Below are 25847 nucleotides of genomic sequence, written 5' to 3' on the forward strand. Positions count from 1 at the left end.
AATCCTTCAAACTTAGGGTTTTGGGAAATAGCTAGCTGTGTGGGAAGGCAAGAGAAGAGTCTATTAAAATCTATAATCCTCTTAGTGACCCATTCACTGAGGCTTTCAACAAATCTGTTCAAGTTTTTCCCTCTACTGAAAACAAAGGAAAAAGCAAATGGAAAACTAAAACCCTACCAAGACAAATCTAAGAGGACCTCACTTAGAAATAAGACTTATTAGGAGAAAATATTGTAAGTACTACTTATTTTGTACACTCTGAACACCAGATTCTCAAATTTAACAGCAGAGTGGAGGTCCAGCCACTTCAGGCAACTCTCTTTTACAATCCCTGAAGGGACTTTTATATTTAGAATTCTATGAATATGGAGAAAAATTAAGGCTACATTCTGTGCAAAGAACTATATATTGTTTACATCCATTACAACAAAATTTCAAGGCTTTACAAGGTTTCTGAAATCAATTTCCTTTTCCTCTTCATTCATTGGTTATGATAAGCTTTGAACAGGGGTAGCCAAGGGGATGCCTCTGTGCCAGTCTTCACCTCCTTTTGTACATGTCATTGTTCTTATTTATCCAGGTCAGTGGGACCTATTCCACTAAATTTGAGATTTTGGTTTATGTACTTGCTCAAAGAATAGTTGTTAGATACTGACTCTTTAACATCTAGTTTCTGTGGAAGGCTTTGCCTCCTTTCAATATTTTTGTTTATTGTTAGTTGGACCTGTATAATCCCCAGCTGTCTGTATCTCTGAGCTGAGCATTTTAAGTGTCTCTTCTTTGGGAATCAGCGTCCTTCTGCACACTAAACCAATGGTTTGTGAGGAAGGAGGTTTAAATCCCTTTGACAAGAAGAGTGACTTTCTGTTTGAATGAAAGCTGAAAACACATTTACCCATTTCTGTAGAGTATATATGTGTATATACCCATGATTATATCGGTATAGTACCATTAATTGTCTCTTCTCTCACTCATCCCAGCCCTCCCAAGTAGTAATAGTAATGATAAGTATATAAATGAGAAGCATTTCTATGTTGCTTCCTATGTGTCAGGCACTATTCTAATGCTTTATTTTTTATTAATTAATTAAATATTTAAATAACCCTCTGAATTAGGTACTATTATTTTCATTTAACAGAAGAGAAATCTGAGGCACAGAGATGTTAAGCCCGAGGTCATCTAGACAGTGGTAGAGCTGATATTATGAACACAGGAGGTCTTGCTGTAGAATCTGATTCTCTAACTGCTATTCTCTATTGTGAGAAAGTAAACCAGAGACATTGCTTTTCAATCACTCCATGTCCAAAAATCATGCTTGTTACATAGTTTTGCAGACAGTGAACTTGGGACCAAGACATATTATAATAAGGTAATAATCATCTTGCAAAATCTCTGAGGACCCTGGGGAAGCAGAGTTTAGAGAGCACAGATTTGAAATCAGACATATTAAGGATATAAATATTGGGTGTCAGATGAGACTGTGGGCAAGTTTCTTAACCTCTCTAATCTGCTTTCTCATAATTATACAGAACAAAACCCATCTCTTGAAGGTGTTATGAGCTGGAGTACAAAGAGGGAATGACTGCTGAATAACTGAATTAATAGAGGATTTGAACATATGCAGTCCTTTCTCACATGTGTTTAACCATTATGCTTATCACATTTACTGTTCTGTGCTTGTCTTGGGTGCTTTTTTAAAAAAATTGTTGAAGTATAGTTGATTTACAATGTTGTGTTAATTTCTTCTGTACAGCAAAGTGACTCAGTTATACATATATATATTCTCTTTCATATTCTTTTCCATTATGGTTTGTCACAGGATATTGACTATAGTTCCCTGTGCTATACAGTAGGACCTTATTGTTCATGCATCCTATATGTAATAGTTTGCCTCTGCTAATCCCAAACTCCCATTTCTTCCCTCCCCCACGCTCCTCCCCCTTGTAGGTATTTTATGTATATCAACTCATCAAAGCCCACTATAACAACTCCATGAGAAATTGCTATTGTCATCAGCCTATTTTACAGATGAAGAAGCAGAGGCATAGAGTGGTTAATTAGTTTGCCAGGAGTCACACAGAGCTGAGATTAGCAGAGCTGGGATTCAAATCCAATTACACTGGTACCAGTGTGTTTTTAACTGCCAGGCCATCCTGCATAATGCTAGTTAAGCCATGGAATGAGTGGCTGTTTGGCATTTTTCCACTCATGCCTTTGCATAAAGGGGGGGGGGTAGGGACTGCCACCCAAATTGCTTAAGAACCATTCTGCAGCACACACTGAGTGGTTGAGCTGGAGCTAGAAGGGTTTCTCATCAGCCACAGCTCTTGGTTTCATAGTCACAATGATCATAATTTTGGAACCTAAAGATAACACAGAGAATTGATCAAGTAGGAATTTGGGACTTTTCCAGAAAATTCAAGACCTAGGCTCACCATGACTATACCCTGCTGCCAGTGATGTAATCATTCCAGTATCATATCACTGCACAATGATAGATAAGCTAAGCTCATATTGTATTGTATTCTCAGGTAGAGAGGTGGTGAATAAGACTGAAATGGGATTTTCTGCTTGGTTTGTTAATGAAATACCTGAAAGCACTTTCCATGCAATAACAAAAGGCTCCTGTTCTGGTAACCTAGACAAATTCCAGCTGAGTGATTACGTTCCACCTAATTTAAAAAATTCTTTCTCTAATTTCAGATCCTCCATGTTCACAATGGTCTTTACCTTCTGTCCTAAATTGTTGTTTGCTATGTTTTCCTGGTGCTAAATTCTTTACTGCATTTCTCCCTGGAGGTGACTGTATACTGATAATGGTTAAAATAATTCTATATGTAAAGTAGGTATGGGATATGTAAATATTTGTCCTTTATCTCTGGAATAAATCTAAATTAAAATGTATAAATATATTGTATTCAGAACTACTCTTAAATGCCTCACACAGTCAAAATTCCTTTTGAATATGAGTTGAAGATAGGACGCATAGTTGTAATTATTTATTAATCATACATTTAATATTCCCCAAGCTGCCATAAAATGTCTGAGGAGACATGCTGCTAAGAAGAACTTGCTCAGCATTGCAGTACAATGCAGACAATTTTCCACAGGGAAAGAAAAAAAGAAACATATCTTTTCACCTATTGCTGAGTAAATCACTAACGATTTTGCCCATTTGAGCTGAGAAATAATTAGTGGTATGGGATAGAGGCCAAGCATATCAAGAACTTGAAAATGTGTTCCTACTTATATTCTGATTTGCCCATTTTGAATTTATCTGTAATTTCTGTACACTTTATGAATTTCCCTTCTGTCACAACTTCAATCTTGATAACTTGCTTTTCTGAAACAGTAATTTAAAAATAATGGCCATATTTTCTATAGACACAGATTGTAATTATATGAATAATAATAAGAATGGTAAAACCTAAGCCAATTAGGTGCATATGTTAATTTTTGTTTTGGATGACAGCTTAATCTGACTTTTCTTTTTTCTGCAGTAACTAAGCCACAAGCAGTACAGCCTCAGAGTATCAGAATGCTTAGAGCCAGTGGTGATGGCTTAATGGGTTAATCTCTGGCATCAAAACCTTAGTATTTTAAGGCTCTAAGTGGCTTCAAGGTCATTTGGTTTTCTTTCCTGATACAATATAGAAGCATTCAAATGGTGGCCTTATCCAGTCTTTCAAACCTCCAGGATAGACTAATGTGTATAATGTGTAGTCTCCCTAAGCAAACTTTTCTGGAGTTTACCCTGAAAGTGGAATAAATCTGTAATCAAATGTATAATCTTATCCTTTGTTTCAGGAAAGATGGCAAGTTAGCTAATGTTTACTTCTGTGTCTTTGTGTAATGTGTTAACTGAAATGGGTCATTGGATAATCTTAGAATCAGAGAATTAGTGATGTTAGAGATCAGCTATTCTGGACACTTGAAAGACAGGCATTCAGCCTGAAGGAAAAGGGACAGGAACATGATAGAAATGGTCATGACCTCATCAGTCAGTCATGCTTGCAGTTGTTACCATTTTTTAAGTGTATGTTCTTGGCCCTGTCTGCTGCTAATGGTGAGCCATTCTTGCAAAAAAATATAAAAATTATGTTTATACTTATAAAATACATTACACAAAATTCATGGGTGGTGTTCTAAGACATATAAGTGGCATTCCAAGAAACAAGTTCTGAAAACAAAATAAGTCATTAAATTGGTAGTTTTGGCATGTGATTCCATGTAGTGCTGTTGCCTCGCTAGGCTATCTGAATAATATGGTACTTGAATACAACTCAATAATGTTCATAATCATTTCCCAGTGTTTGAACATTTGCCATAGACCACAGTTCTTTTAGACACTTTAACAGAGTACATGAAAAGAGAAAGAAGTCGTGAATATTGTGTGGAATGCTTTAAATGAAATCAGAAATTGATTTAAAATCTGAATTAGCAAAAGCAATATTGACTTCAATGGCAAAACAAAAATCAGAACAAGGAGAAAAGGTATTTTCATCCTCAAAAAAGGAAACGAGCTGATACAAAACAACATATACTCTAATTGTGTATATGTGAAACTGCATTGTGAAACTGCAGAGCCCAGGTGAGGCTGAAGCACTTCCTGGACAACAAAGACTGAGAATGAATGCCTTAGAAGAACAAGAGGAACAGTTTCACTTTGACCACATCACCCCTTCCTGTGAGGGGGCACAGTGCCGTACTGAGAAGCCCCACCCTGGGCCTATGTTTCTCCAGTGAGAAAAAGAGAATACTAGGTGGATATCCAGCTTCCTCAGCATTACGGGACGCTTCCTGGCAGGCTCACTTAGGTCCTACCTCACAGGGATCACCTGAAGAATCTGCGGAGCTCAATTACTGGGATTCAGATAGAGGCAGATAACCTGCACATCCTGGCAGAATGCATTCCTGCTCGCAGCAGCTCCTGAGCAGAGATCCCAGCCAGCAGCTCCACAGATCTGCAGAACTGAGCCAATGACCAGTCCGGCCAGTGAGCTCAGTTGGCAGTTTGGCCTGATTTGGATCTCTAGCACAGGGCCATGCTGCAATGGAGCACATTCCATGCCCAGGCGGGAGAGCAAATTTACAGTGCAACCCAACTGTTAAGCATAGCATCCAAATCCACTGCTCTGGAAACCGTGGCCACAGCACTCTGCAGCTGTGGAAGACATCTCTGGCCCTCCTAGGCAGGGAGCCAAACCCACAGCCCTGCCCAACTGTTAAGCATAGTTTCTGGCCCTGCATAACCAGGGGGCCTGAAAAGACCCAGAGGAGGCTTAAACCTCAGCCTATGGAACCACCAGGCTGCAGAAATCAGCTTATAACCCTACCAAGCATGGAGCAGAGCATATGACCTTGAGGGACTGCCGAACAACCTGCGGCCTCCCCCAAGCAGGGATCCCAGTCAGCGACGCCACCCAATCGCAGAGCATAACTTGTGGCCCTACCTGACCAAGAAACCAGGACAGTGATGCTGCTCAACCCCAGAGCAAGGTCACCAGCCCCACCCAACTGGAGGGTACAGCTAATGGCCCCTCCTGACCAGAAAACCCAGCTCACAACCTCTCCCAACAGTGGACCACACCCAGTGGTCTACCCAACCATAAAGCCCAGCCTGCTGCCCTGCCTAAATCCCGGTTGGGGAGGACAGCCTGAGGCCCCACCTGAACAGCCCAGATAGTGGCCACATCCAAACATGGAAGACAGCCAGCAACTCTGTCCAACTAGAGAGATCACTCAGAGGCACTGGTTGAACATGAAACCCAGCCAGAAGGCCTACCCAACTGTGAAGCCCAGCCAGTGGCAACCTGTCCCCCAACCTAAGAGTAAAAGGCAGTGACCTCACCCAACTAGAGATCCCAATAGCAAGCTCCATCTGTTGACAGATACTGCTAGCTGACCTATCCAGTACCCCACGATAAGCTGTCTGGAGAAGGTCTTAACCTGCTGAAGCAAAACCTGTAAAGTCTGAAAGAGGAGACTGTTTACTCAAATGCACAGATAACAACACAAGGTTACAAGAATCACAAAGAATCAGGTAAACGTGACACCACTAATGGAAACTAAGCTCCCATAATTGATTCTAAAGAAATGGAGACCATTGAATTGTCTGGCAAAGAATTCAGAATAACCCTCTCAAAGAAGTTCAGCGAAGTACAAAAAACACAGAGACACAACTAAACAAAATTAGGAAAAGCATGCATGAAAAAATGAGTAGTTTAACAAAGAAATAGAAACCATCAAACAAAGCAAATGAAAATGCTAGAGCTGAAGAATGCAATGACAGAACTGAATAATTCAAAAGAGAGCTTCAACAGCAAATTTGAAAAAGCAGAAGGAAAAATTTGTTTCCAATTTCCATTGAAAATTATCCAGTCAGGAGAGCAAAAAGAAAAAAAAAAAACTATGAAGAAAGCCTATGGGTTTTATGGAATACCAACAAAATAGAATAAATGTATGCATTATGGTAACCCTAGAAGGAAAAGAGAAAGAGAAAGGGACTGAGAGTCTATCTAAAGAAATAATGACTGAAAACTTCCCAAACTTGAGGAAGGAAATGGACATCCAGATTCATGAGGATCAAAAGACCCCAAATAGGTTGAACCCTAAAAGAGTTAAACCAAAACACATTATAATTAAATTGACAAAAGTCAAAGAAAAAGAGAAAAATTTGAAAGCAGCAGTAGAAAGACAACTTATCACACACACACAGGCACCCCCATTAGACCATCAGAGAAAGCTCATTATACTGAAAGTGAAACATCTGACATTACTTTGAACTCCTTTGTTAATCGATTTCTAAAGGTGAACACTGAAGATGTGTTTGTTTTCATGGTGATAATATGACTACAAATATTACATTACTCTATAATGTATGGTAAAAAAAAATGGCTTCCTCACAAATTAAGAAACTCATGGTGCAGACATGTGCAGGAAATTTGTTATGGTAATGCGTAGTTTATAATCCAAACAAGTTACTGTATTGCATTTTTTGATAATAATATTTTTTGAAATACAAGCTGTCATTATCAAAATTTGCAAATATCCTATACATACAGAGAACTGAACTACAAAATTTGGGGGCTGGTATCGAACACACATACATCATCATGGCAATATGTCTTTTCTCTTCTTATGGCCTATTACAAATTTAACTTTAGATATGTCTGAGCCTATAACAAATGATTGTGTAATTGTCCTACAATTCTATTGATTTTTTTTTTGTAGTCAAGTTCTCTAATATTTCATGTTGTTAAAAAGACAATTGGAAATATTTAATCATAGAGTAAGAGTGGAATTTAAAGTTTTGAAGCTTTGGAGGGAACTTCAACTATTAAAGACAAAGCATGCAAACAGGTAGACACTGAAATTTATCCCTACAGAAGAAACAATTAAACAAATTAAATGATGATAATGTAAATATACATAATTGTATTTTTGGAATATCTGACCTGGTGTGAAGAATCTTTGAATTAAGCTTCTGGTTTTACTTGAATAAATTTATATTCTGTATTATAATAAAATGAAATTGAGAGGATCAATGATTTTGAAGAATGCAAATTTGGCAAAACATTCAAAATAATAACATGAGTCAAATCACTGACAAGTTTTAATTATAAAAAATTTGTTGAACATTTTTACTTTGAAAGGAGGCAAAAGAAAGTATCTGAAAATGTTTGAGCTGAAATATTTCCACATTTAATACAAAAAATATACTTCAGACTATCTTATATTTAGCAGAATTTGCTCTGCATATACCACATTCCTCAGCACTCATAGACTGAATATTTTCTCATATGTTTTTTTCAAATATTATATTCTACATAGAAAAGTCAATTGGAGGTACCATGAATATCAAATTTATTGACCACAATATGTAATTTTAACGAGATTCTAGATAATATAATGAAAAACTAAAACTAAATTAATATTTAAAAAACATGTTTTAGAAATAATAGCAGTGATATGAGATAAAGGTAGCTAAGGAAGTGCTTAAATTACGTGACACCATATGAAGAATAATTATTGTGATTTTATTTTTAATGCTCAGGTAACCATTATAAATATTTCATTTTCTTTTAAAGTACACAGATATATTTTATTTGTTTTTTAGAAATAATTTTACTTCTATAAATATTTTTGTATGGAACTATTTTCTAGATCTACCAATATAAGTGAAACCAATTTTATTGACTGTCTCAACATTTATATTACTTAAATTATTGAAAAGCCTTTTTTCATTCTCTGAACTATCCCAGTTTGAACAAAACTTGACTCGGACAACATGATTACAGTTGATAATATTATAATCCCCATTTTAGTTATGAGGAAATGGAACCTTTTCAAAGTCACCCAGTTAATAAATGCTAATGTAATATGCAAAAAAAACTTTTAAAAATATGGTAAGAACTATAACCTATAGATATCTATGGGTTGGGGAGCATATTTGGCTCATGAAAGGCATTATTTATTTCTCATGAGAATCCCATGAATTAGCTTATAATTATTTCTATTCTTACTTTATAGACAAGGAAATTGAGGCTTATTGAAGTAAGATAATATGCCTAAGATCAACAGCTGGTAAGTGAAAAAATGGGATTTCATGCTCTTTGTGATTTCATGCTCATGTCTCTTACCCATTCTTTTCTCTCCTCCCCCAACTTTATTGAGATATAATTTACATATAACATTGTGTAAGATTAAAGGTGTGCAATGATGATTTGACACACGTATATATTGTGAAATGTTTACTGCAATAAGGTTAGTTAACACATCCTTCACCTCACATGATTACCATTTTATTGTCTTTCACACCCATTCTTAGTGGAGGTTTTAAAAGATTCTTAGGAAAAACATTAGATACCCAGAAAAGGAACAATAATCACTACTTTGAAGATAAAGAAGCCAAGGTTAGCTAATCAAAAAGGACAAAGTGTGGTCAATATTGCCAGCATGTAAAGAAAATGGATTTTTAACTAGGTAAACCTGAGTTCAAATCCCAGGCCCACAACATACCAGCTGAGAAATCTTGAAGTCTGTTTTTTATGATCTGTGAGATCCAGTACTTTGTCAACAAAATGGCAAAACTAGTATCTATCTTTAAAGAGTGGTTGGAGAATAAAATAGAGTAGTACTTTAAAAAGTCTAAAATAGTGCTTTGACCACTGCAAGTACTCAGTAAATGTTATCTATTACTATTATTGTTCTCATTCATAATAAAAATAAAGCAATAATTCTTTGAGAAATGGCTCCATATGAGTCTCTGTTTGCTAATGTCACAGAACCTGCCTGCATTGCCATATGAATAGGATTTTGCTGCCTGTATGTTTAAACTTGGAAAATAGCTACTAAAATAAATATGTGGATTACTGATGAGAGGATGGGTTTGTGGAAGACAGTGTTTTAACAGATAGGTCTAGGCAGCTCTAATTCTTATCATCTTCCTTGCCTCAAAATTAGGGGTATACTTCTCGTACCACATTGCCCTATAATAATCAGTGGATGGAACCAGGAAGCCAAGATGGTATAGTTTGTCTCAAGATAGAATCATTTCGAATGTTTTCATGTTGACCCCAAAGTTATTTAGCATTGTATTCTGTTGAGAGATGGGGGGTGATGGTAAATTTGGTAATACAATCTTATTAATGGCATCAAAGTTAACGTGTTTTGTGATTGTTTTTCAAGGGGATAAATGGCAAATTAAAGTTGTGATTCTGCCCATTTCTTCAAAGATTTACACTTTAGTCTTGGAGCAATAATATAATATGTAATTACTATATAATTATGTAATAATATAATATAATGTGAAGAGTATTTGACATGAAGATCTAAAGATCTGCCATCGTACTAGAAATGTAAATTTTAGCAAGTCTCTTACTTTTCTAAGCCTCAGTTGTGTTATCTGCTAACAGAAGTGATGTCTGAAAGTTCAAATGCGATAATACAAAATAGAGACACTTTGCAAACCGGAAAACTTTCTAGGTAGTTATATCATGTCATAAACCTTGTGTAAATTTAGATATTATATGAGAAATAAATACTAAATATTTTATATTTCTAATACACATGGACATTATATGTAGAATCATTACAGAGATTAAATAGCTTAATTTGTTTAAGTATCCAGTAATGAACTTTTATTCATTTGGTTCAAGGACTTACACATATTGAACCCTGGCTATAGACCAGGCAGTATGTTACAATGGTAAATAGAACAGAAAGTGTCCCTGCTTCATGGAGTTTATCATCTACTAGGAGGGTTGGGCATAAACATATACATGATTGTATAATTAAACACTGTGATGACTTCTATGAAGTAAATTAACTGGATTCTATGAGAGAGAATAGCAGCTGGGGAATGGGAGCCAACTTGGATTGGAGAGTTTGTAGTATAATATTTGAACTGAACCCTAATAGAGGAGTTGATTTTAGTCAAGTGAAGACTATTGACTGATGAGTGGGGAGAAGTGAAGGAGCTGTCTAAACAGAAGAAATAACACCTGCAAAACCTGAGGCAGGCAAGAGGTTGGCGTTTTCTAGGAACTATTTCAATGAGGTTGCCATGCAGAAACGTGAGATGAGTTTGGAGATCTTGACAAAAGCCAAATCATGCAGGTCCTTGGGGCCATGTTAAAGAGATTGAATTTTTTTAAAATAAATTTATTTACTTATTTATTTTTGCTGTGTTTCTGTGCGAGGGCTTTCTCTAGGTGCGGCGAGTGGGGGCCACTCTTCATCGCGGTGCGCGGGCCTCTCACTATCGTGGCCTCTCTTGTTGCGGATCACAGGCTCCAGATGTGCAGGCTCAGTAGTTGTGGCTCACGGGCCCAGTTGCTCCGTGGCATGTGGGATCCTCCCAGACCAGGGCTCGAACCCGTGTCCCCTGCATTGGCAGGCGGACTCCCAACCACTGCGCCACCAGGGAAGCCCAAAGAGATTGAATTTTATTCTAAGTGAAATGGAAAGCCACTGAGAAGGATAGTAGAGGGAAGAATGAGGGTTCCGTATTGAACAAGTTGCTTGGCAACAACATTGAGGCATGTAAATGACGGAGTCAAGTATTTAACTGGATATAAGCCTGTCATTCAGGGGTTCAGAACTGGCAATATCAATTAGGAACACAGTTTTTAAAATCACGGGAATGGTTGAAACGCTTAAGTAGAGAGTCTAAGAAAAGAACTACAATGTCTGAACTCAAGGAATTCGAGCACTGAAAAGTTAAAGAAGAGTAGCTGACAAAGGAGACTGAGAAAGAATTGCCAAAGTAGCAGGAGGAAATGTGGCACCAAGAAGTCAATGAAGTCTGTGTTTTGAGAAATTGTGGCCAATTGGGTGATGCTCAAAAATCCATTATGGAGGTCAGCGTTAACTTTAGCAGGCGTGGGTTAGATGCAGTGTTGCAGGCAGATGATAGATTCAAGTGAGTTAAAAGGTAAACAGGAAAGCCAGGGCAAGAAGAAAATTCTTCAAAAGTTTTGGATGCAAAGAGGAAGAGAAATACAGATCAGTAACTGTTGGGAGATGAGATGCTTCTATTTATTTATTCAAGATCAGAAACAGTAGAATATGATTGTATGTTACTAGGAATACTCCAATTAAGAGGAGAGGTTTAAGATGAAGGAAGAGAGAAAGAATAACCAAAGAAGTAAATTCCTTGAGAAAACAAGAGAACCTGGGATTCAGAATAGGAGCAGAAGGACTCTGTTAGGAGAAGAGGTTAATGATCATAAAAATGCAGTGTTTCAAATTTACTCAGCTATTTTTTGTTTGTTTGTTCGTTTGTTTTGCGGTAGGTGGGCCTCTCGCTGTTGTGGCCTCTCCTGTTGCGGAGCACAGGCTCTGGACGCGCAGGCCCAGCGGCCGTGGCTTACGGGCCCAGCCACTCCGCGGCATGTGGGATCTTCCCGGACTGGGGCACGAACCCGTGTCCCCTGCATCGGCAGGTGGACTCTCAATTACTGAGCCACCAGGGAAGCCCTACTCAGTTGCTTTAATCTCTTCACTGATGCTCAGCTTCAAGGGTACAGCCTAGAGTCAGACAACTAGGTTAATTTAGCTTAGATTTTTGCCAGAGCAGTTCAAGGGAGTGAGAAGGGGACAACAATGGCAGTTTGCTAGAGAGTGATTGTAGCTAGTTGAACTTGGGACATTTGTTAATAGACTGATGTAGACTTTGTAACAATAAGCTGTATGGTATAAGGTATAAGCCTAACTACCTTTGTAATGCCGCTTTTTGTCATTGGCATTCTTCTCTTCAATAAAGTAAGTAATCTAAGCTGTAAGAATAAATGTCTTTATGGATTTCTATAAAAGTTATCTTCATTTTGAATTATAAAAATGGGTCTTGCATACATCTTTTAAAAATTTTATTCTGAGTTGGTCCTCATGCAAAGATTTAGCTCACTGCTGAGACAGAGGGCATGGAAGCTGTTAAAAACAACCACAGGCTCAGAGGACAAGTAGGTAATAGCTTTGGGGTAGCTGCCTTTACTCGTAACGTTTCTAAAGGGATAGGCCAAGTAACGTTTGCTGCTTCCTGAAACTTTCTTGTCACTTGATACCTTGGATATTTGCCTGGCCTACTGGGTTAAAGGTATTCCAAATTTGCTTTAAGAAATTTAAAAATATGAGTCAAAATATGAATATAAGTTAGATTGAACACATATGTAAAGGAGCTAATTTTTAAACTTTTTTTGAACCTGTTTCCCTGTTCACAAACTACTCTCTCTTAAGGTGTACATTCAACAGATTTTTTTTTTTTTAAAGATGAACTATTAATTACCTTCCTATCCAGAAACACAAACATGTTCTTCCTGCAAGACTCCCTCCTTTCCGTCTATGAAAATCCATCCAGCAAATACCACTCTCCCATCTAAGCCCTCCATCTCAGCCACCAATACCTTCTTGTCCTTCGAGGTGACAGCATACAGTGGTGGAAGTGAGGATGCATTTACAAGACAGCAGACTTCCCCATGTAACTAACATTTCTAAATGTCTATCATTTAGTGGGATGATTAGGTGTTTTAACTTCCTGCTCATTATAATGAAAATTTCAAAAAGAGAGAATTTTCTGTGGTTGTTCTAAGTAAGATTAAGATAATTTTTTTCATAAAATATAATCAAACTTTCATTAAAAAATAAGTATGTAGTTGAAATCTGTAAGCAATTTAGTATTTATTTCCATAAATACATATGTTTTTATTTTAACTTCCTCCCACCCGTTAGTGGCTTGGTACATTTTTTGAAAATGTGTAATAACTATTCACAAACTCTAAGAGAGGTACTTGATAAGTATTAAACGAGTAACACTGTATGCCATACCCATGAATTAGCTCATATAATTCTTACATCAACCCTTGAGAAATGAGTGTGTTATCATCATAATTTATCCCTGTAAAATAAATGATAAAATGAAGATAGGAGGAGTGTAGGGCTTGAGTAACTAGCCTAAAGACAGAGCTAGTAAGTAGTCAAGGCAGTATTTAAGCCCAGGACTCCATATGCTCATTTCTGTGTTCTTCCTGTTATTTACACTGCCTTCCCAATGCTGCACTGTAGGAGCTGGGGCAAGTCACGTGAGTGGATTTAGGTGGTAAAAAGAAAATAGGAGATGAGAGGTGGGGTGCACGACATGTGCTTTCTTTTGAAAATACTTTGGAGGAACTAGTCTTCCATGTAGACTACAAGCCCATGACTTAAGCCTTGTCTGCCATACCTCTTGGCATAGCCTTGCTTTTTATGTCACTCATTATGTAGGGTCTTAAGAGATTTTAATAACATAATATCTTTAATAACATATCATGAAGAAAGCATGCTATAATAAAAGGGAATTATAATGCTGCAGTATAACCCTAAATCAATAACCCCCAATTATAAATGTTATACCATTTATAAGATTGTTTTTTCACCAGAGGAAAAGTATTTGTGCTTGTCATATATACCTGTGTGGTACACATAGTTAGTAAAACTGATAGTATTAATAAAAATCTTAATAAGCTTCATGATTAGAATAAAATGATATTTTGATCCAAATCCCTAATTAGAACAGTACATTTACCAACTGTTCTCATGGGAAATGGAACCAGAATTCATCAAAGTAATACCTAATTAATCCTTCTTTGTAACAGATGTCAGCCTTATTTTCAAGTCTTTTGTAGACAATGACTCGCTGTATGAATCTTTTAATTGTCTATCTTGGGTTATTTATTTTTAACACTATAATATATGGTTAAATAAAGGAGATGGAGATAATCAGTTTAACTATGGGTTGAGTCTGTTTAGCTACTATAGTAGAGATACAGAATGGTGAGCACAACAGACATATTTATGATTCCATCAGAATCAATTTAAAATAAAATGCAATAGTAAATCTGTTAATAGTGCACTAACACTGGGCTAGGGGTTAGGAGATCAACATTTTATCATGACTAGGCCATACAGCGTTGCCTGATCTCAAGCAATTCATCCAACTCTTTGGACTTCAGATATTGAATCTGTGTGATGAGGCCGCTGGACTGTGATTTTTAGGGTCCCTTCCAGGGCAAAGATTCATTATCTTCTAAAAATCATTCCATTTTTATAACTCACATTGTATTTTAATTTACTCTGTACATATGTATATAGGTATGTGTATGAGAATGTGTGTGTGTATACACACACACACACACACACACACACACATATCTCTGTACTTACACTTAGTTTCAATCCCATTCTATAGTGTCTGATGAACAACAGGAGCGAGACAATGATAGCTGATAAAGTTACTTATGTTTTTAGATATATCTTATCTACTATAGGTAAAAAGGGAACCACTTATTCAGTGGCAGATTTCAGCATGTATCTCTGGGAAGTATAATATTATATTTTAAATACTATTTCATTGATTAGTCAGGAAAAATAATTATGACAGAAATTTAGAATATGTAGCTTTGATTCCTATCAATGATTCCTTACTTAAGTAATGTGTATTTATAGTCCAGTAACTACTTATCAAAGATGACAAAAGTATAATCTGAAAACAGAATAAATATGGAATAGTACATGTCAAAAGTGGTGTCAGTTAAAGGCATCAGCTTGTAAATAGGAATTTAGGCATCACTATTGTTGAAGATTTGAACTGTGTGATCTATATTTGGATTAATACTGCAAATGTTTAACCTGTAGGACTCTGTTGGCTTTGCATTATATGTCTATAATGTTAACAAAATTTCACGAACTTGGTGGCCTTTATAATGCCAGAAAGGCTAATAATGGCTAAGAATCATTAACATTTATTACGAGCTCACTCTATACAAGGCTATGTTTTATGCATATTACCTCTTCTATCTCATTTCACCTTCAAAACAACCCTGTGAGGGTTGTTTTATTAACAACCTGTGGGTCCTTTTATTAACTTTATTTTGCAAATGAAAAAACTGAGGCTTGCAGAAGTAACTTGGCCGAGACCACTGAACAAAAGTGGAGGGGACCCAGGATTCTAATTCAGGCAGTTTGGTTGCAGAACCTTATGGATACCCAGCGACAGCGAAAGCAACCCATTAACCAACAATAATGTAGATCACTCTTGAATGTGTTTATCTTTAGTCAGATCTGCCTACCTAAGCCCTAGACATGTCTGTCCACCTGCCTATTAGACTCACCCACTAGGAAGTCTCAGAGTCCCATCCACTGCACAGTCACTGAGCTCTCACCCTGTGCATGAAGCTTGTTCCTCCTCCAGTGATTTTCCTATTTAGGCAATGGCCCATCATTCATCTATGGCTCAAGACTGGGAATAAACGCTGTCTTCTCTCTCTTCACTTGCTACATCCAATTATCTATTATATCAATTCAATTCTATTACTCAAATACTTTTTAAATCCAATTGCTCTTCTCTATGCCATGGCCTCCACCCTGGTCCAAGAGACTGTCATTTCTCATGTGGACAACTGTAAAATTTTCCAATACTGGCTGCCCTTCTAGTTTTGCTCCTCTTCAATCCCTTCTCTACACTTTAGCTACAGTGATGTTTCAAAATCACATATCTGATCATATAACACAGCTGCTTAAAACGTATATCTTTTCATTACTTTTGGATAATGTCCATCTTCCTTAACATGTTTATTAGTTCTGCTCTCTGCTTACCCACCTGCCCCCCAACCCCAGATTATCTGATGCTATTATCTCCTTCCGCCTTATGTCACAGACTTAGTGCTTTTCTTTTAGTGCTTGCTGCTTCAAGACCTTCACATATTCATTTAAAAGTCACTCATCAATCACCTCCTAAATGATGGTCACTGTCCTAAGCACTGAAGTATAGTTAGTGGTAACCAAGATTGACAAAGTCCCTGCTGTTATGGAACTTTTCTTTTAATGGTTTAGAGGGACAAACCATAAACAAAGAAAATAATGTATTTTCAGATTGTTGTGATTTTTATGAGGAGGACAGGGCAATGGGATAGAGAGTAAGGGGATGTCTGGGCTGGAGTATAGGACATACATCTGCTTATAGATGCCTGGACTAGTCTTACATTCTCCCCTCAGCATCCCACCCCACTTTCCACTCCATGCCTGGCTAACTCCCACTTACATTTCAGGTTCTTGCACAACCATCACTTGGTTGGAAGGCTTTTCTTGACCTCTCCTCTATCTAGACTAGAATAGGTACTTTATTCTCAGGCCCCCACGCTTCTTTGTGCTTTATCTTTTGTAATTCCCATCACACTTTAAATTACTAATTTAAAGTATTTAAATAATTAAAACACTTAAATGTTTACTTAAAATAATTGTACTTATATAGTTATAATAAATAAATTATGATAAATAACACAAATTATGTTATCAATATATTATATATAACACATAATAATAATACTTAATTACTTAAAATAATAATTACTTTAACTATTTGAAATCTGTTTCCTACACTCTAAATTCTACAAAAAAGGACTACTTACTTATTTCTGGGAGATACCTCAGTAAAAAAGACACGTAAGATCCCTATTCTTATGGAGCTTTCATTCATAGTTATGTTTGGGAAATCACACAAAAAAAATTAAGCAAGATAATATCAGTTAGTTAAAAGGGTTAACACCAATATTTGATTATAATTTTAGCAAAGAAAAAAAGTACAGCTTTCTCAAAGCCTCCAGCTGGGGGACCTGCCCTCTCTGAAGTTTTAGGTATGGCTTCTCTGAGGAAGTGACGATTAGGGTGAAGCCTGGATGGTAAGAGTTAGCTTGGTGAAGATTTGACTTGGCAAGATGAGAAAATATCTCAGGGAAGTATGGTGGAGAGTGATAGGGGTCTTGGTAGTGATGCTAGTTTACTGGGGGTCAGAGGAGTTTTCCTGAGGAGATAAATTTGAGCTGGGACCCGATTGGCAAGAAGGATGAAGCCATAAGAATGCCAGGACGGTAGAATTTCAGGAGAGAAGAGCACAGAAGTCCTAAGACAGGAATGAGCTTGGTGTAGTCTAGGAAAATTGAGGACCAGCACGGCTGAGGCATAGTGATCAAAGGGAGTTGTGGTAAGAGACGCGGCCTGAAAAGTAGGCAGAGGCCAGATCACAGAGGGCCTTGCTGCCCATTGCAAGGAATTTGGACTTTATTCTAGGTGCACTGAAAAACTTGGAAGATTTAAGGCAGGAGAGTAGCATGCCTTCTCTATGTTTTAAAAAGATTACTCTGGTTGTAGACAAAGGATTTTAGGAGGCAGGAGGGCAGGCAATGAGACCAGTTAAAAGCTCATAAATAACATAAAAGATCACCTCTGTAACGTGAATGAAGTTTCAGAAAGGAATGTTGTACACTATCATAGGGATTATTTTATTTGGGAACAAAAGAAAGATGTAGTGAAAATACTTAGGAGTCAGGGAGATTTGGGTTGAAACACTAACCTGCTATGGGACCTTGAATAAGGAATTTATATAAGAATAATAATCTACTCCTCACAGAGTTACTAAGAGGACAAATGAGGTGATGCTTTTGAGCCTATCATAGTATTGGTGCATGAAGGAACTCAAATATGCTTCCCTTCTCTCCCTTTAAAAGACAAATACTCCATGTGAGGAATAATACATTAGATCTCCGGTGACTATTGACTTTACAGGAGTGATGCATATTGCAGGAGGGCCTACAATCTGCCAGGCCCTGTGCCAGGAGCTGTGGCCACCAGTTCCCTTTCTCAGGCACTTACAGAAGAGTAGGAAAGATAGACAATAAGCAGGTGATTATACAAAGAGTTATGTGATGATAATTGCCGTGAACACTGCAAAGGACAAAATTCTTAAATGTGTACAGTAGGAAGAGTTTATCCAATCTGAAGTTCATGGGAAGGTTCCAGGTGGAATTTAGCGAGAGACTTGAAGGGTAAGTCTTAGTTAGGTGATAATTTACTTAATCTGGTCTCTTCCAAGGTGACAACTTGTAGAAAATAAGTTTTGATAAGGATTGGAAAGAGAAACCAAGAAAGGGAACCTGGCCTGAGGTGAGAAGTTCAATGCCAGGGATCCAGTTATGGGGCTTGGTGGTGGTGGTGGGGGGGGGGTCTGTGATCCATGATGGGGAAGAGGAAGCGCACAAGTTTAGTGCTCAGCATAGACAATGGACAATATCACAGAGGGTAAAGTGTCACGCTCATAACATCATACTTTTGCTTTCCAGCTTGTAAGACATTGTGAGCATAAATGGGGAGAAGAGATTAGACTCAGGGAAGTGGGGTTAATAGATAGTTTAGGAGTTTGGGCAGCTTTTTCAGTCAATGTGAACTGAAGAGTTTCAGGCACAAATAATTGAATGATAATTTCTTCTTGCTGGTATCCATAAAAAAAAGATCAGTTCAGAGCTCCTCTACAAATTTGCAACTGCCCTAATTATGGTTTGAACACCAAAATATAAATTGTGATCCAAAGTCTAAATTGATCCATGAATAAAAAAGACCTTAAAGATATAAAAGTATTTTTGAGCTATTAGTGCCTATTATCTCACAAATAATTTACTTGAAAGACATTATGTAATTTCAGGAATGATGAGAAAATTCAGAATACAAGGAGGCTATACCTATACCTCAATTCTGTTCCGTCCAAACCTTCAGATTGAAATGAAAGCCAGAAGTGCTCAAAATACAGCCTTTGATCAAGTACATTTTTGTATTAGAAAAATAATATTAAAGTGAAAGTGTAAAGTCTATATTCTCATTTGGCAAATTAGTATAAGTGCATTAAAAAAAAAACAAACACACTACAACAAACAAAAACAAAGACCCAACTCCATCCTGGGAGAAAAAGTATCTTTGCGATTCAAAGACTCTTCATTGGGAAGGGTTTTCCCTTAGTTTTTAAAGCTACATTCATTTTCCGTCCCTGCTCATTGCATTTAGAGAGGGGCTAGTTGACAGTGTTCCTTCCTGTCTGTGCTGATGGGGCTGAAAATCATAGCCGCCAATCAGCAAGTTTTGCATGCTCTGGTTTCCAGGCTAGCCTGTTCTTTGAGCAAGCATCCTGAGTGCAGCTTGCCAAGCATGCTCTGTTGGTGGTCTCGGCCTCAAAGTCAGAGCGATGTCAGACTGAATTGTTTCACCTTTGATCACAGAACTCCTACTTGTCCTACAGGCTGTTGTGTCTTCTTTATGTCCTACAAGGTTATAGTCCTTTAAATTGGGTCATTGGAAACATTTTTCTTGCCTGCTGCACACAAGCAAAAACACCTTCAGTTTCCTCTAGTCATTCTTCTCGTCACCTGGAATATTCCATTCTTTTCCTGGGACAGGAAGCTCAACTTAAAAAATTATGAGTCAGGATGGAACTCTGCCATTTGGAGATATTCAGCTTTTACAAAGGGAGCCAGAATGTAAGAACACTTTCTTTCATTGCCCTCATACTTATAGGGAGAGTATAAATCACTGTAAGCCCTATGGCTTGATTGACTTGGTATAGGGGTTAACTTCTCCTGTGTGCTTTCTGAGGACAGTCCATGCTTTCTGCCTGTGGCCTTGGTTCATATGTTATGTATACTCACAGAATATAAGAAAGAGCATTCTTTAATGGCACTGTTGAATTTTACTCTGATCTGGTGCTTTCATTCATCCCCATCCTCCCTTCGATTTAGGCTCTTTTAACCTCTTGGAGAAAGAAAACATCAGCTTCAACTGGAATTTTTTTGTCTTCCTTAAGCACAATATATAAACATAAAAAGCCTAGCAAACTGCCTGACACAAAACTGCCTGACACAAAATGATTAAATGGTAACTGTATTTCATTTCTTCTAATTCATTCATCTTTTAAAGTAACTAAAATAATATTTTTCTTTTTCTCTGAAGGATTTCCATAGTATATTCTTTACTTTCCAAATTATTTGAAATCAATGGAATTAAAATAGCATTAATATGGAAAGATGTCCAGTTCATCAGAGAACAGATTTAGGACTGGATTTCTTTGTTTACAGCTTTTTTTAATGGAATGGGAAGATGTTTACTATTATTAAATAGAAAAGTAAGTTACAAAAGCAGAATATACTGTATATAGTGTAAGCCTAGTATTTTTACTGTGTTTAGAGTTTTAACCAGAATACAGAAAGAAACATGCTTAAACAATGAATTCATCTTTTTTTGTTGTTAATAACAATATTTGCTGTTTCAAGGGAGGAGATTTTGAATTCATAAATGGATCTTCATACTTTTTAAGATCTTCTTAAAATGACAGCTTATATGAAGCAAATGCCATCTAATAATGTGTGACTTGAAACTGCTACAAGAATAGGTTTGTAACTCCTACATCTGAAAAATACATCTATTCTTCTGATTCCATTCTTCAGGATAGATTCTTGCCTCCCAATGAGAGATGTTTTCTACCATCCATAATAGCCAACCAACTCTTTTGGTCAATGGCCTTTGAGGCAGCAATCACATTACCCTCCTTAACACAGATTCTTCTAGAGACAGTTTATAAAAATAGTAGAATTTCCTTTTGTTTTCAACTAGGATAGGTAATGCCATCTTCCTGGAAGTGTTACAGATTTGAAAAAATAATTGAGAAATCCAAGGAAGAAATTAGTCTTAACCTATCAGTAATGTGCAGAAGGATGTTAGAGGAAGAAAAGAAGCATCATCAGGGAAACTGCATGGAGAAAAGGGATTAGATCTGATGCCCTCTTGTGTTTTCTTCCAACTCACACTCTGCAAAGTTCCAACACTTGCTTGATCAAATCATTCTATTCAGGGGTGGGAACAGGTATAAAAATAAATATTGTAGAGCTTTAACCACCATAGATTATTGAAATTCAGTAAACTCATAGAAAATTTGTATATATAAAGCAGATTTATTTTCATTATGTGAGCATGAAAACTAAAGAAAAAAACCCCACAAAGTTTCTATAACCTTAAAAGAGCTAAAATGATTTTCTCTACAAAAATTGTGTTCTCAAGTTTCACTGCCTTGTGCCAGTTTTCAGCCTAGAGTGAATTTTTATGGTTGAGTCATAAACCTCGGAAAATCATACCACAGGTTTATAGTGTAAGGAAGGCTGACACCACTTTAATTACAGTGTGGCAAGGGCCAGGGTGAGAAGCATGGATGGCATTAACTCTCTCACTCACACACCACTTCACACCTTTTCAAAGCAGGTGGGCTCTGCCATTCAATCCAGAAAATGTGGATTTCAAAATCACTGAGTTTGTACAAGTCTTCTGTTTTATTTCAGTTTCTTTGCCCCTTCCAAGAAATACTATCTTTAGAGTTATAATGAGTAGTTTTATTCCTCAGATTTGGATCAAAGCAATCTGCCATCTCTGGAGAAACCAAACTTCCTAGGCTGTTGCAGTGAACATACTTTAGACTTAGATTTATGAGCTAATTTTGATGACTATTATCACTGAGATCTTTCTTTGGCTAACAGATGAAAACGCAAGGGTTTAGTCTTCTCATTTGAAACTGAGAAATAACTTCAAAACTCGTACCCTGCAAGAGGAAAATCCAAGCCTTTTGGCTACAACTTCTTCTCTGGTGGCGTTGCCCAAATTTTGATGAACAAGGAAATGATCAAGCAACTGTTTAAGAGGATCAATGAACCATAAGTGGCCCAAAATAACTGACTCATGAAAGCAGCAAAGCTTTTCGTAGCCATCTGAGGGACCTCAAATATGAAGGCTTCTTTCATATTCACCAGTAGGGCATATTTAGGTTATACACTGCTGAGGGATCATAACCATATGTTCTATAGTTATAGCTTATTACATTGTGAGCCCTTAAAAACCAACATCTCATTATAATGAGATGTTGAAAAAAAGGAGAAAAGGAAGACAGACATTTTCTTTGTACTAAGATACCTAGGAAATTTCATCCTAAAATGGCTGAGGAAACAGCCCTAATGAAATAAGCTAAGCTGGGACAGATCCATCAAGTCAATAACTACATTAGCAATTACATCCTTTTAGTGAAAAAGCAATCCTGGGCCATGTCTCCATAGCTATTGAGGGGATGTCTCCTCAGTTGTGCTGGGAGAGTCCAATACCTTTGGCTGCCTCAGCTCTCCAGGGCTTTCAGTTAAAGCAGCTGATGGATTAAGTTGGCAGCTAACAAGGGCAAGCCACCAGAGTGTATTGGGACTGTGTCTGGAAACTCATGGAAAATTCTGAGTCTAGATCCAATCAAAGTTTAGAAATGGATTTGATAGCCCCTGAGAATATTCTTTCTTTCTTTGTTTTTTAATAAACTGGTCATTCTGTTTTCTGTTAATGACTAACAAAGTAAACAACTACATGCTACTATAGATGGAGATGCTGATAAACCATGTTTTCAAGGTGTCTTCACAGAATCATAATCTATTATTGCTGCAAGAGATCTTAGAGAAAAATCTTGGCTAATGACTTGCCCAAGGCACTTCTTTTCTAATTCATAGACTTGCAATTCTTAAAAAAATGAACTTAAGGGCTTCCCTGGTGGCGCAGTGGTTGAGAGTCCGCCTGCCGATTCAGGGGACACGGGTTCGTGCCCCGGTCCGAGAAGATCCCACATGCCGCGGAGCGGCTGGGCCCGTGAGCCATGGCCGCTGAGCCTGCGCGTCCGGAGCCTGTGCTCCGCTCCGCAACGGGAGAGGCCACAACAGTGAGAGGCCCGCGTACCGCAAAAAAAAAAAAAAAAAAAGAACTTAATAGTATGGATGTTTTGCTCACGCTCTGTACTAATTTTTTTTTCCACTTACTATTTCATACTGTATATGTAGCTTAGTTTGCGTTTTTAAATCCACAACCATTACCCCCTTCTTCCCCCAGTTTTGTTCCCAGGTTGTCTGTCTCCCGGCTTTATAATTCTCAAAATCTGATAAGATACAGACAATGAATTTAAAATCCATATAAGCAGTGGGAGTTGAAAAACCTTTGTTTATTTGTTTGGCTGGCTGGTGTTGTGAAGAATAAATCAATCAATCTTGGCTTAAAAGTGGTTCCAGCTGATCCCCATACATTTAGTCCTGCTTGGAATTGCTATTACATTACTTACGCTGTTGAATTCACAATCGTTTAATGGACAGGCTTTGTCTTCTCCTGATAACCTGCATGCTGCTTGATTAGCACTGGTTTAATTCTCTTCTGGACACTTTTCCTTTAATTAAACCTGACAGCTTTTTTGGCGCGGAACTTCTAGAAGCACCCTAGGATCACTATGTCCTTTCCATTTATAAAAGTCAGCTCCTAGATTCCACAGGATAATGTAGGTGAAAGTGCTTTGAAAAAGTAAAATGCATTATATAGATACAAAGTACAGTACTGGTATTTTCTCATTTGGGAAAGCAAACTTAGTGAAGCAGGTTTGGTACAGCAAGGTAGTTCAACTTTTGTTCTAGATTTTTCTGTTTCTTTTTTTCTCTCCCCTTCCTTTAGAGCACTTCAAAAACTTTCTCTTTTGTATCTATGAAGCCCCGAAGTTGCTTTTCCACCAGCATAAAGAATAAATAAAGCAACGGATAAATATTGCAGAGCTGGCATTTTGGGAAAAACAACCTACTGAAATCTATCTGCTTTTGGCAATAGACAGATCAACTTTAGGTTACTGGAAGAGCTAGATTATGGGGTTATTGAATATAAACAGTGGCAATACCACTGGCTATGATATTTTCAGGCAGTGGATTTGAGATGCCAGGGGAGTGGAGTTACAGGGCTGTCAGGATTCAGGTTGATCCGTAGGGTCAGCTACTTGATGATTTTCCTTAAGTCCCTCTGTAAGTTTGCTTCTATTGAAATTCATAGGTCCACTCACACATAGAGGCATCCTGTAGGAAAAAACATAGTTAAAACATATTAATTAATTTTATATTTCTGGTTTCCATAGTTCTCTAGTGCTTTTTATTTGGAGTTTCTTCCACAATCAAATGGCAAGAGATGTTATAGCTATTATAAATAACACACCACAAAGATTCAAAGATAGCTCTAACAGGTTTTGGTAACTCTGGGTGAAACTGTTAGTGAAAAAGAAAAGTGATTTTAAAAACGATGGCAGAGAAAAGAGTAAGCAAACTCAAAAACCTCAGTTAACAAAGTTAATACCATGTTGGCTAATGCACAAACAACTTCAATTTCCTTTAATTAGTTCAGAGTTAGGTGACAACATATTTAATCAGTGAGCTAACAAGTGCAGCAGCTGATTGCTCTCACCGCCCTCTGTGTATGTGTTGACTGAAACAGTAAATAAAATTACTTTCACTGCAACAATAAAGTGGCATCCTAATTTTATTACAGTAACAACCTTTTAGAAGTGGCATGCAGCAGTGAAAATTGATTATTTCCTAAGTACTTTTTCCCCCCTTTAACATGTCACTGTGGTTTAACCCTTTGGGAATGTGATGGCTAAATTGGAGTCCATCTGTCAAAAAGACCGACCACTGTGTCTCTTCTGCAAGGTATTGAGATGGTCCTGAGTGCATTGCTTGAATTCACGTTAGCAGCTATATTTCTAAGTGGCAAAATGTGGCCTTCAGCAGACAGAGGAATCTGTTCAAAATCCAGTGTTTTTCCAATTAGTTAAACACACCTAGAAGCCAGCAGTTTTTTATAGTGTTTTTGTCAGTGAGATAGAAAATAGGTGTCATTTTTCTCATCCTCTTCATGACTTATATAGAGATATTCATTTATTTTCTTTATATTAATTAGCTTGGATTTTGCTATGATTTTCCGAGGTTGGCAAAAGAGAACTCTCAAAAGCAATGCTACTCACTGAGGAAACATTTCTTCCTAAGTCCATGGTCCTTTGAGGGTTACAGTGTTTGGAGTATATTTTTCTTCAAACAGTTGTACAACTGAAACCACTAAGGTATAATAAAAATTGTTAAGAGTAACCTGCTCCTTTTGCCGCCATTACCTGTAGAATGTGAAAGACTCAGTTGATCTTTATTTATTTATTTTTTTTAACATTTTTATTGGGATATAATTGCTTTACAATGGTGTGTTAGTTTCTGCTGTATATCCAAGTGAATCAGCTATACATATACATACATCACCATATCTCCTCCGTCTTGCGTCTCTCTCCCGCTCTGCCTATTCCACTCCTCTAGGTGGTCATAAAGCACCGAGCTGATCTCCCTGTGCTATGCAGCTGCTTCCCAGTACCTATCTATTTTACATTTGGTAGTGTATATATGTCCATGCTACTCTGTCACTTCGTCCCAGCTTACCCTTCCCCCTTCTCATGTCCTCAAGTCCATTCTCTAAGTCTACGTCTTTATTCCTGTCCTGCCCCTAGGTTCTCCAGAACCATTTTTTTTTTTATTTTTTAGATTCCATATATATGTGTTAGCATATGGTATTTGTTTTTCTCTTTCTGACTTACTTCACTCTGTATAACAGTCTCTATGTCCGTCCACCTCACTACAAAT

Source organism: Globicephala melas, chromosome 1, assembly GCF_963455315.2.
Source record: "Globicephala melas chromosome 1, mGloMel1.2, whole genome shotgun sequence".
Classification (NCBI taxonomy): domain Eukaryota; kingdom Metazoa; phylum Chordata; class Mammalia; order Artiodactyla; family Delphinidae; genus Globicephala; species Globicephala melas.